We start from the raw sequence: 8,847 nt of genomic DNA, 5'->3' as shown, positions 1-8,847 counted from the left end.
AGGTCTCCTGTATTTCAGGCAGACTCTTTACTTTCTGAGCCACCAGAGAAGCCCTCCCTTTACTAGGGAAAATTTGTCTCCCAAGTGGAAGGAACCTCTCGCTCACTCCCACTGGGTATAGTCCTGAGCTCAGCTCAGGGGCAGAACTAGTCACTGATGGATCCCAAACAGCTCAGGGAAGAGCTGGCTCAGGAGGTACTAGGAGCACACAGGGCCTGAGGAGCTGTCCTGCTTCCAGCCCTGTAGCATTGCTCTCTCCTCTCGGGCGTGGAGCGAGAACGAGGGACCAGGAGCCAGAGAACCTGAGAACAGACCAGAGCTCTACAATTACATCAGGTAGGTCTCTTGGGTACCTTACGTAACCTCTCTGGGCCTCAGTGTTCTAAGGTGCCAAATACCTGAGCTACCTACTTAATTCTTAATTTAATCTTGTGATATTACCACACTTTTTTTTGTTTTTAGCAATGACCATGTTTATTATCTGACTCAGATGTCAGCTGAAGCCTCCTGGAATAAGATTGGTTCAATCATCCATTCCACATCCTATGGAAGCCTAAAATCCTGCCCCCCAAGTTTGGCCAATTCCCAGCAGACCAGGGTGGAAGGTGCGAGAAGGCTTATGTACACAGTCACCTCTGGCCCTGAGCCCCTGAGAGTGCTGAGGTCCACCAATTTGTGGACAGTCTCACCATCTGTGTACCGTCCCTAGGCAGAGCTGTGCTGACCCCTTTGGGGAATGAAAGGGATCTATGTGACGTCGGACGAAAGAGTAGACACCGCTGTCCTTAGAAGTCTTTTAGCTATCCCATTCTATGAGGACTTCTATCAGCTGATTGCCTCATGGAGTTTCCAGTTAGTGGATTTCTTTTTTTCTCCCTTACTTTCTCATCTCTAGGGCTTTACTGGTGGCTCAGATGGTAAAGCATCTGCCTGCAATGCAGGAGACTTGGGTTCAATCCCTGGTTCGAGAAGATCCCCTGGAGAAGGAAATGGCAACCCACTCCAGTACTCTTGCCTGGAAAATTCCATGGACTAAGGAGCCTGGTAAACTACAGTCCATGGGGTCGCAAAGAGTGGGACATGACTGAGTGGCTTCACTTTCTTTCTTATCTCTCCCCCTTATCCCTTCTCTTTGAGACTGCCTCCAGAATACCAAATGCTTCTTACTGTATTCTGTGGAGTCATTTATTTCTCTACCATTCCTTCTGCCAAACTCAGCCTTTCAAACTAATCAAGGTGTGAAATAATACAGCAAGATCAACTGTCCTTATGTACCAGGCAATTGGGGCTATATGTGTTTTCTTATCACTCTATTAACAGCATCTGCTAAATTCTTGCCTAAATGACAATTCCATTCCTTAGAAAGCAGAAAAAATAAAGAGGAGCAGCATTTCGGTTCTAATTCTGCACAACCTGGGGAGGTTGCTCATCAGGGGAAAATGACAGAAATCTCACTGTCACGCAGGAGTGTATGACCGTGGGGAAGGCCTGCTAGATGGTCCAGTGTGTGCCAAGACTCAAGAAGGAGTTGTTGTTGTTCAGTTGCTCAGTTGTGTCTGACTCTTTGCGACCCCATGCCAGGGAGGGTCTGCAGCATGCCAGGCTTCCCTGTTCTTCACTATTTCCCAGAGTTTGCTCAAACTCATGTCCATTGAGTTGATGATAGCATCCAACCATCTCATCCTCTGTTGTCCCTTTCTCCTCCTGCCTTCAATCCTTCCCAGCATCAGGGTCTTTCCCAATGAATTGGCTCTTTGCATCAGGTGGCCAAAGTATTGGAGCTTTAGCATCAATCCTTCCAGTGAATGTTCAGGGTTGATTTCTGTTAGGATTGACTGGAATCAATCCTTTAGGACTTATCTCCTTGCAGTCAAAGGGACTCTCAGGAGTCTTCTCCAGCACCACAACTTGAAAGCATCAATTCTCTGGCACCCAGCCTTCTTTATGGTCCAACTCTCAGGAAGGAGACTCCTATGGTATTTGGAGAAAAGTTAGGTGTGATTGATCTCGAGTGCCAAGAATAAAGGAAAGACAGCTCAAGCAGGACTGAGTGGTCCTGTTACAGATGATCCCTCCACAGTCAAATACACCCATAGGTAGGTGAATGGGTCAGCAGGGTGTTTCCGCACTGGCCAAGAAGAGCTCCAGCATCTTCACCATGTGACTTGAAGGTTGCCCTGGGGACTGTCTCCACTCCTGTGGGACATCAGTGGGCCTGGCCCAGTAGCAGCACACAGACTTCTGCTCACGCTCCCTGCACTGATCACGTGGTCACACCCGCTGCAGGGGAATGTGGGAATGGAGTCTAAGTGTGCTCTCAGAAGAGCCAGACGGCAACAGCAAGGTGTCGCCCAGTAGGAAGCAGTCTCTGCCACACACTTCTTCAATTGCCTTATCAAGTGTACAAAGTTGAGGAACAGTGTCAGTAAGAGGATATGGAAGCAGATAGAAAGACAGCACCTTGATGCCCCAGGAGAGCTACTGGAAGGCTGAAGAGACAGGCACTATCATCCCGATATTTATAAAGACTAAGAAATCTAGAAAGTACACAGTGACGAACTTGATATAAATACAGGATGAGTGGCTCAAAGAGATAGTCAGATGGGTGGTCTTGAACATTGAGAAGGAAAGCAATGACCACGAAGAGCCAGCATGTAGTCCAGGCTAACCTCGTTTTCTCTTTTGAGAGGATTATCTTTAATAATGTTTGTATCTTTAGTCTTCATAATACTCCTTCAGGAAGTTTGTGCTATGGAATCAATGCAAATTATGGACAAAGTTATGTTGCACAAAATGATATTATCACTATTTTTATTTTTGGCTATACCATGCTACTTGCAGAATCTTAGTTCCCTGACCAGGGATTGAACTTGAGGCCCTGGCAGTGAGAGACCCAAGCCCTAACCACTGGACCAGCAGGGAGCTCTCACTATTTTATTTATAATAGCAAAAAATTATATATGATCTAAAAGTACAGCAATAGGGGAATGGTTATGTAAATCATTAATCATTAATACAATGAACTATTGTACAGACTTTAAAACTGTTTTTGAAGAGTAATAATGATATGAGAAAATACATATGAAATACTGTCAATGATAAAATCAGGATGCAAATATCAGAGAATGTATGCTCTCAGTGATGTGAAAAATATCAGCATAGAAAAATGATGGATAAAATAGGCGGAAATGTTAACAGTAGTTATCTCAGATGGCAGAATTATTGGTCGTTGTTAATTTCCTCCATGTACTTCCCTATATTTTGCAACAGTGAGTATGTATGACTTCCACAAAAAGAGAAAAAAACCTATTCTTTGAAAAAGAAAAAAAATCACCAAGCTGATAGAGCAGGGCCACCACACATATAAACAGGACATCATCATTTCACAAGGTATTTGAAAAAGAATTTCAATGCTATTCACTGCACTTATAGATAAAATTGTGAGTCAGTTATTATGAATATAGGTGGTTGTTAATCCCTGAATGACCACCCATCCCCAATCTAGACTTAGGTCTGCAGAGGCAGGAATAGGCTTGTCTCGGGTGAACATCTGCACTGTCCAACGTGCTATCCACTAACCATGTGTGAATAATTGGTTCTACATTAATTAATCAAATTAAATGCAATTTAGGAGAATTCCCTACTGCTCCAGGGGTTAAAACTCTGCTTCTGCTGCAGGGAGCCTGGGTTGGATCCCTGGTCAAGGAATGAAGATCCCACATGCCACGTGGCCAAAAACAAACAGAAACCCCCCCGCAAAAATCTCAGTAACTAAAATTAAATGCGCTTTAAAATTCAGTCCCTCAGTTGCCCTAGCCTCATTTTAAGTGTTCAATAGGCACACATGGCTAGTGACCACTGTATTGTACAGCTTAGATATACAGCATGTCCATCATTCTAGAACATTCTTCTGGGAAGTGCTGATCTTGGGGTAATGATGATCCGCTTCACAGAGCACACCAGGCTGAAGGAAAGTCGGCCTCTCAGGTGATTACCACAGGCTGGCACAATGAGCCAGGTCTAATCAGATGAACCTGAACAGTTCTAAGCATGACATCCACCACTGGACCACCACAGAAGTCCCTGGGGGTGGGGAGATATTAATTTTTGTTGACGACAAACTCTATATGTACTTGTGAGATAATGCAACTAAACCAAAATATGAACTCTTGAGTTGAATTAATGAAGTATAAGGTTCAGGACAAGTGATAGTTCCAAGCTATGTTGGTCAAACTACACTGAGAATTCAAGTGTTTTTCCATCAGTGGTGTTTTCAGAACTAGAATTGGCCAGAATGAAACGGATTAAATACAAAAAATAGTTTGTATCGCTTGAGACTGCTGTTGGTTATAAGTGGATGGAAACTGGAAACCAGCACAGCATATGAGGGAAAAAAAGACTGTTAGGAACAGTCCAGCTACTGGGTTTTAGTGGCTTTGTGCCTAGTTTGGTAAACAATGAGGTAATAAGCCATACAGGTAATAGAAGTGGTGAGACTGGTGAGAAATTGCACTAACATGGTGCTGGTGTGGGGAGAGAAAGAGAGAACCAAGACTGATACCTAGAGCAAAAGCCAGAGGTAATCAAGCGATGTTTAAGGTTTAATAGCAATTCAACCAGAGCTATGAAACAGCTTTATTATCAAACCACTTGCAGGAAGATGAATTTTGTTACTGTACATCTAAAACTTTCTATTCCTAACCTCGTCTTGATTCTTTTTTTTTTTTTTAAGCCACACACAGTACTGGGATCTTAGTTCCTCAGCCAGGGATTAAACTCATGCCCCTTAACATTAGAAATATGGAGTCTTATCCATATGGCAGTCTTATGGACTGCCAGGGAAGTCCCTATACTTGCTTCCTTTTTGTTCCTAACCTTGTCTTAAAACAGTTCTTACACTAGATAAGAACTCCTCTAAACAAAGTTGTTTTTTGATAATGTGTGATTTCCCCAAAATGCAACTATCATATTTTATATAGTGGAGCAGACGCAATTGTCTTCAACTTGAGTATTTTGGTCCAAAAGAGATGCTGGATTACTTAAGCAAGTCAAGAGAAAAAGGATAAAGTTCTAGAAACAAAAACAACAGAAGATATGTGGAGCTGAAACTGCTGTGTGGACACCTATAGAAAGGGAAGTGATGGGAACTGAATCTTAGTTTGATACAAGGAAGGCACTTCCAACTGTCAAAGGTGAGGCAGCAGCTGCAGGAGGCAGTATGGGGTGGAGGTGGGTGGAGGAGGGCCAGGTAAAGGGTCAACCTGAGTTTGTGCCTGGTACTTGCTAGCCATGGGACCTCAGGCCAAGTTACTTAACTCTTCTAAGCCTCGGTTTCTTCACCTGTAAAAGGAGATAATAACTCTTGGTGTTATTCAGTTCAGTTCAGTTCAGTCACTCAGTCATGTCCGACTCTTTGCGACCCCATGAATCGCAGCACGCCAGGCCTCCCTGTCCATCACCAACTCCCGGAGTTCACTCAGACTCACGTCCATTGAGTCAGTGATGCCATCCAGCCATCTCATCCTCTGTCATCCCCTTTTCCTCCTGCCCCCAATCCCTCCCAGCATCAGTCTTTTCCAATGAGTCAACTCTTCACATGAGGTGGCCAAAGTACTGGAGTTTCAGCTTTAGCATCATTCCTTCCAAAGAAATCCCAGGGCTGATCTCCTTCAGAATGGACTGGTTGGATCTCCTTGCAGTCCAAGGGACTCTCAAGAATCTTCTCCAACACCACACTTCAAAAGCATCAATTCTTCGGCACTCAGACTTCTTCACAGTCCAACTCTCACATCCATACATGACCCAGGAAAAACCATAGCCTTGACTAGACGGACCTTTGTTGGCAAAGTAATGTCTCTGCTTTTCAATATGCTACCTAGGTTGGTCATAACTTTCCTTCCAAGGAGTAAGCGTCTTTTAATTTCATGGCTGCAGTCACCATCTGCAGTGATTTTGGAGCCCCTCAAAATAAAGTCTGACACTGTTTCCACTGTTTCCCCATCTATTTCCCATGAAGTGATGGGACCAGATGCCATAATCTTTATTTTCTGAATGTTGAGCTTTAAGCCAACTTTTTCACTCTCCACTTTCACTTTCATCAAGAGGCTTTTGAGTTCCTCTTCACTTTCTGCCGTAAGGGTGGTGTCATCTGCATATCAGGAGAAGGCAATGGCACCCCACTCCAGTACTCTTGCCTGGAAAATCCCATGGACAGAGGAGCCTGGTAGGCTGCAGTTCATGGGGTTGCTAAGAGTCGGACACGACTGAGCAACTTCACTTTCACTTTTCACTTTCACGCATTGGAGAAGGAAATGGCTCCAGTGTCCTTGCCTGGAGAATCCCAGGGACTAGGGAGCCTGCTGGGTTGCCGTCTATGGGGTCGCACAGAGTCGGACACGACTGAAGCGACTTAGCAGCAGCAGCAGCAGCAGCATCTGCATATCTGAGGTTATTGATATTTCTCCCAGCAATCTTGATTCCAGATTGTGCTTCTTCCAGCCTAGCGTTTCTCATGATGTACTCTGCATATAAGTTAAATAAGCAGGGTGACAATATACAGCCTTGACATACTCCTTTTCCTATTTGGAACCAGTCTGTTGTTCCATGCCCAGTTCTGTTGCTTCCTGACCTGCATACAAATTTCTCAAGAGGCAGGTCAGGTGGTCTGGTATTCCCATCTCTTTCAGAATTTTCCACAGTTTATTGTGATCCACACAGTCAAAGGCTTTGGCATAGTCAATAAAGCAGAAATAGATATTTTTCTGGAACTCTCTTGCTTTTTCCATGATCCAGCGGATGTTGGCAATTTGATCTCTGGTTCCTCTGCCTTTTCTAAAACCAGCTTGAACATCTGGAAGTTCACGGTTCACATATTGCTGAAGCCTGGCTTGGAGAATTTTGAGCATTACTTTACTAGCGTGTGAAATCAGTGCAATTGTGCAGTAGTTTGAGCATTCTTTGGCATTGCCTTTCTTTGGGATTGGAATGAAAACTGACCTTTTCCAGTCCTGTAGCCACTGCTGAGTTTTCCAAATTTGCTGGCATATTGAGTGCAGCACTTTCACAGCATCATCTTTCAGGATTTGAAATAGCTCAATTGGAATTCCATCACCTCCACTAGCTTTGTTCGAAGTGATGCTTTCTAAGGCCCACTTGACTTCACATTCCAGGATGTCTGGCTCTAGGTCAGTGATCACACCATCGTGATAATCTGGGTCGTGAAGATCTTTTTTGTACAGTTCTTCTGTATATTCTTGCCATCTCTTCTTAATATCTTCTGCTTCTGTTAGGTCCATACCATTTCTGTCCTTTATCGAGCCCATCTTTGCGTGAAATGTTCCCTTGGTATCTCTTGGTGTTATTATAAGAATGAAATAAACTAACACATGCCTAGTGCTTACTGTACCACCTGGCACATGCCAAACCCTCCAGTGTTACTTATAGCCTGTTATGATTGTTTGTGTAAGTTCCTTGTCTCTGAATGTTCCAGCAAACCTCCTGGATCACTGGTTGGGAGAATCATAGGATGGATTTCTACACTGCATTGGTAGACGGTTAGGATGTGCTGTACGGATACTAGCAACCTAGAACTTAAGAGGTGGTGTAGGAAAAGGGTTCTGTGGTCAGATCAGTTGACAAGTGCTGGAATAATCAAAATTCAACAGCTCTCTTTCCTCTGTGACTTCTCTGAGCCTTTAATATCACTTGCTCATGTCTGACTCTTAGCGACCCTTTGGGCTGTAGCCCTCTAGGCTCTTGTGTCCATGGGATTCTCTAGGCAAGGATACTGGAGTGGGTTGCCATTTCCTCCTCCAGGGGATCTTCCCAACCCAGGGATCGAACCCGAGTCTCCTGTGTCATGGGGTGATTCTTTACCATTGAGCCATCGCTGAGCCCCGTTACTACCCTGATATTTAAATTCCTATCATACTTGGCCACAGAACCCTTTTCATAGAATATCTTGAGGGAAGAGAGTGTTTTGAACACATTTTAGGAAATATTGAATTAGATAATTTCTGAGATTCTTTCTGATTCTGGCATCTGAAAAAGTTGTGAACTGCAAATGCAGTGATGTTTACAGCTACTGTTTATTGAGCACTATTTATGAGCCGTGCACTGATTTGAGCATTTTAGATATGTCACATGATTCTCACGGTAACCCTTAACATTTCATCAGCCTCTTTTTACAGCTGAGAAGATTGAGACTCAGAGAGGTTATGCAGTTTGCCCAAGTTCACACAGCTAACACATGGTGGAACCAGGAATACATCCTTGCCTGCTCTTCAAAACCCTGCTCTTAACTGCTAGACCATGCATTAGCAGAAACTCCTGATTTTTTTTATGTAGCAGTATAAATATGATGATGTATATTTAGGGGAAAAAAACAATGTGGGGTTGACATTTTAAGAAAAGGGAGAAAACACAGTCCAGGAGCCAGGAGACTTGGGAGGTGAAGCCTTATCTTACAAATTTAGATTTCACGCCCTTTCTACCGACCAGCATTCAAGCCAACTACTCATGCCAGTTTGCTTTAAGGTTATCAGTGAGGTCATTGGAACCACCGGCTACCAGGAAGTGAGAGGACTGTCTGTGTTAAATGACCAGGAGATGTTTTTTCCTTTAGTAGAATTTCCATGGCTGATGAGAAATGAAGCCCTTCACAACATATGCCCTTTATCTCTACCTTCATCCAAGATGAGATCAAAGGGCAGAGGAATTCCTTGGCTCCTTCTCTTGCTGTGCTTACCCCTTTACTGTGATAACTACATGCTACTTAACAGTAAGAAGAGCAAGTGCCCCTTCCTCATGGGCTATGCTGATGAGAAGAAGCACATCCAGATTAAAGCT

The sequence above is a fragment of the Bos taurus genome, chromosome 16, assembly GCF_002263795.3.
Source record: "Bos taurus isolate L1 Dominette 01449 registration number 42190680 breed Hereford chromosome 16, ARS-UCD2.0, whole genome shotgun sequence".
In the NCBI taxonomy this organism is placed as follows: Eukaryota; Metazoa; Chordata; class Mammalia; order Artiodactyla; family Bovidae; genus Bos; species Bos taurus.
Note: the sequence above shows the minus strand (reverse complement) of the source record.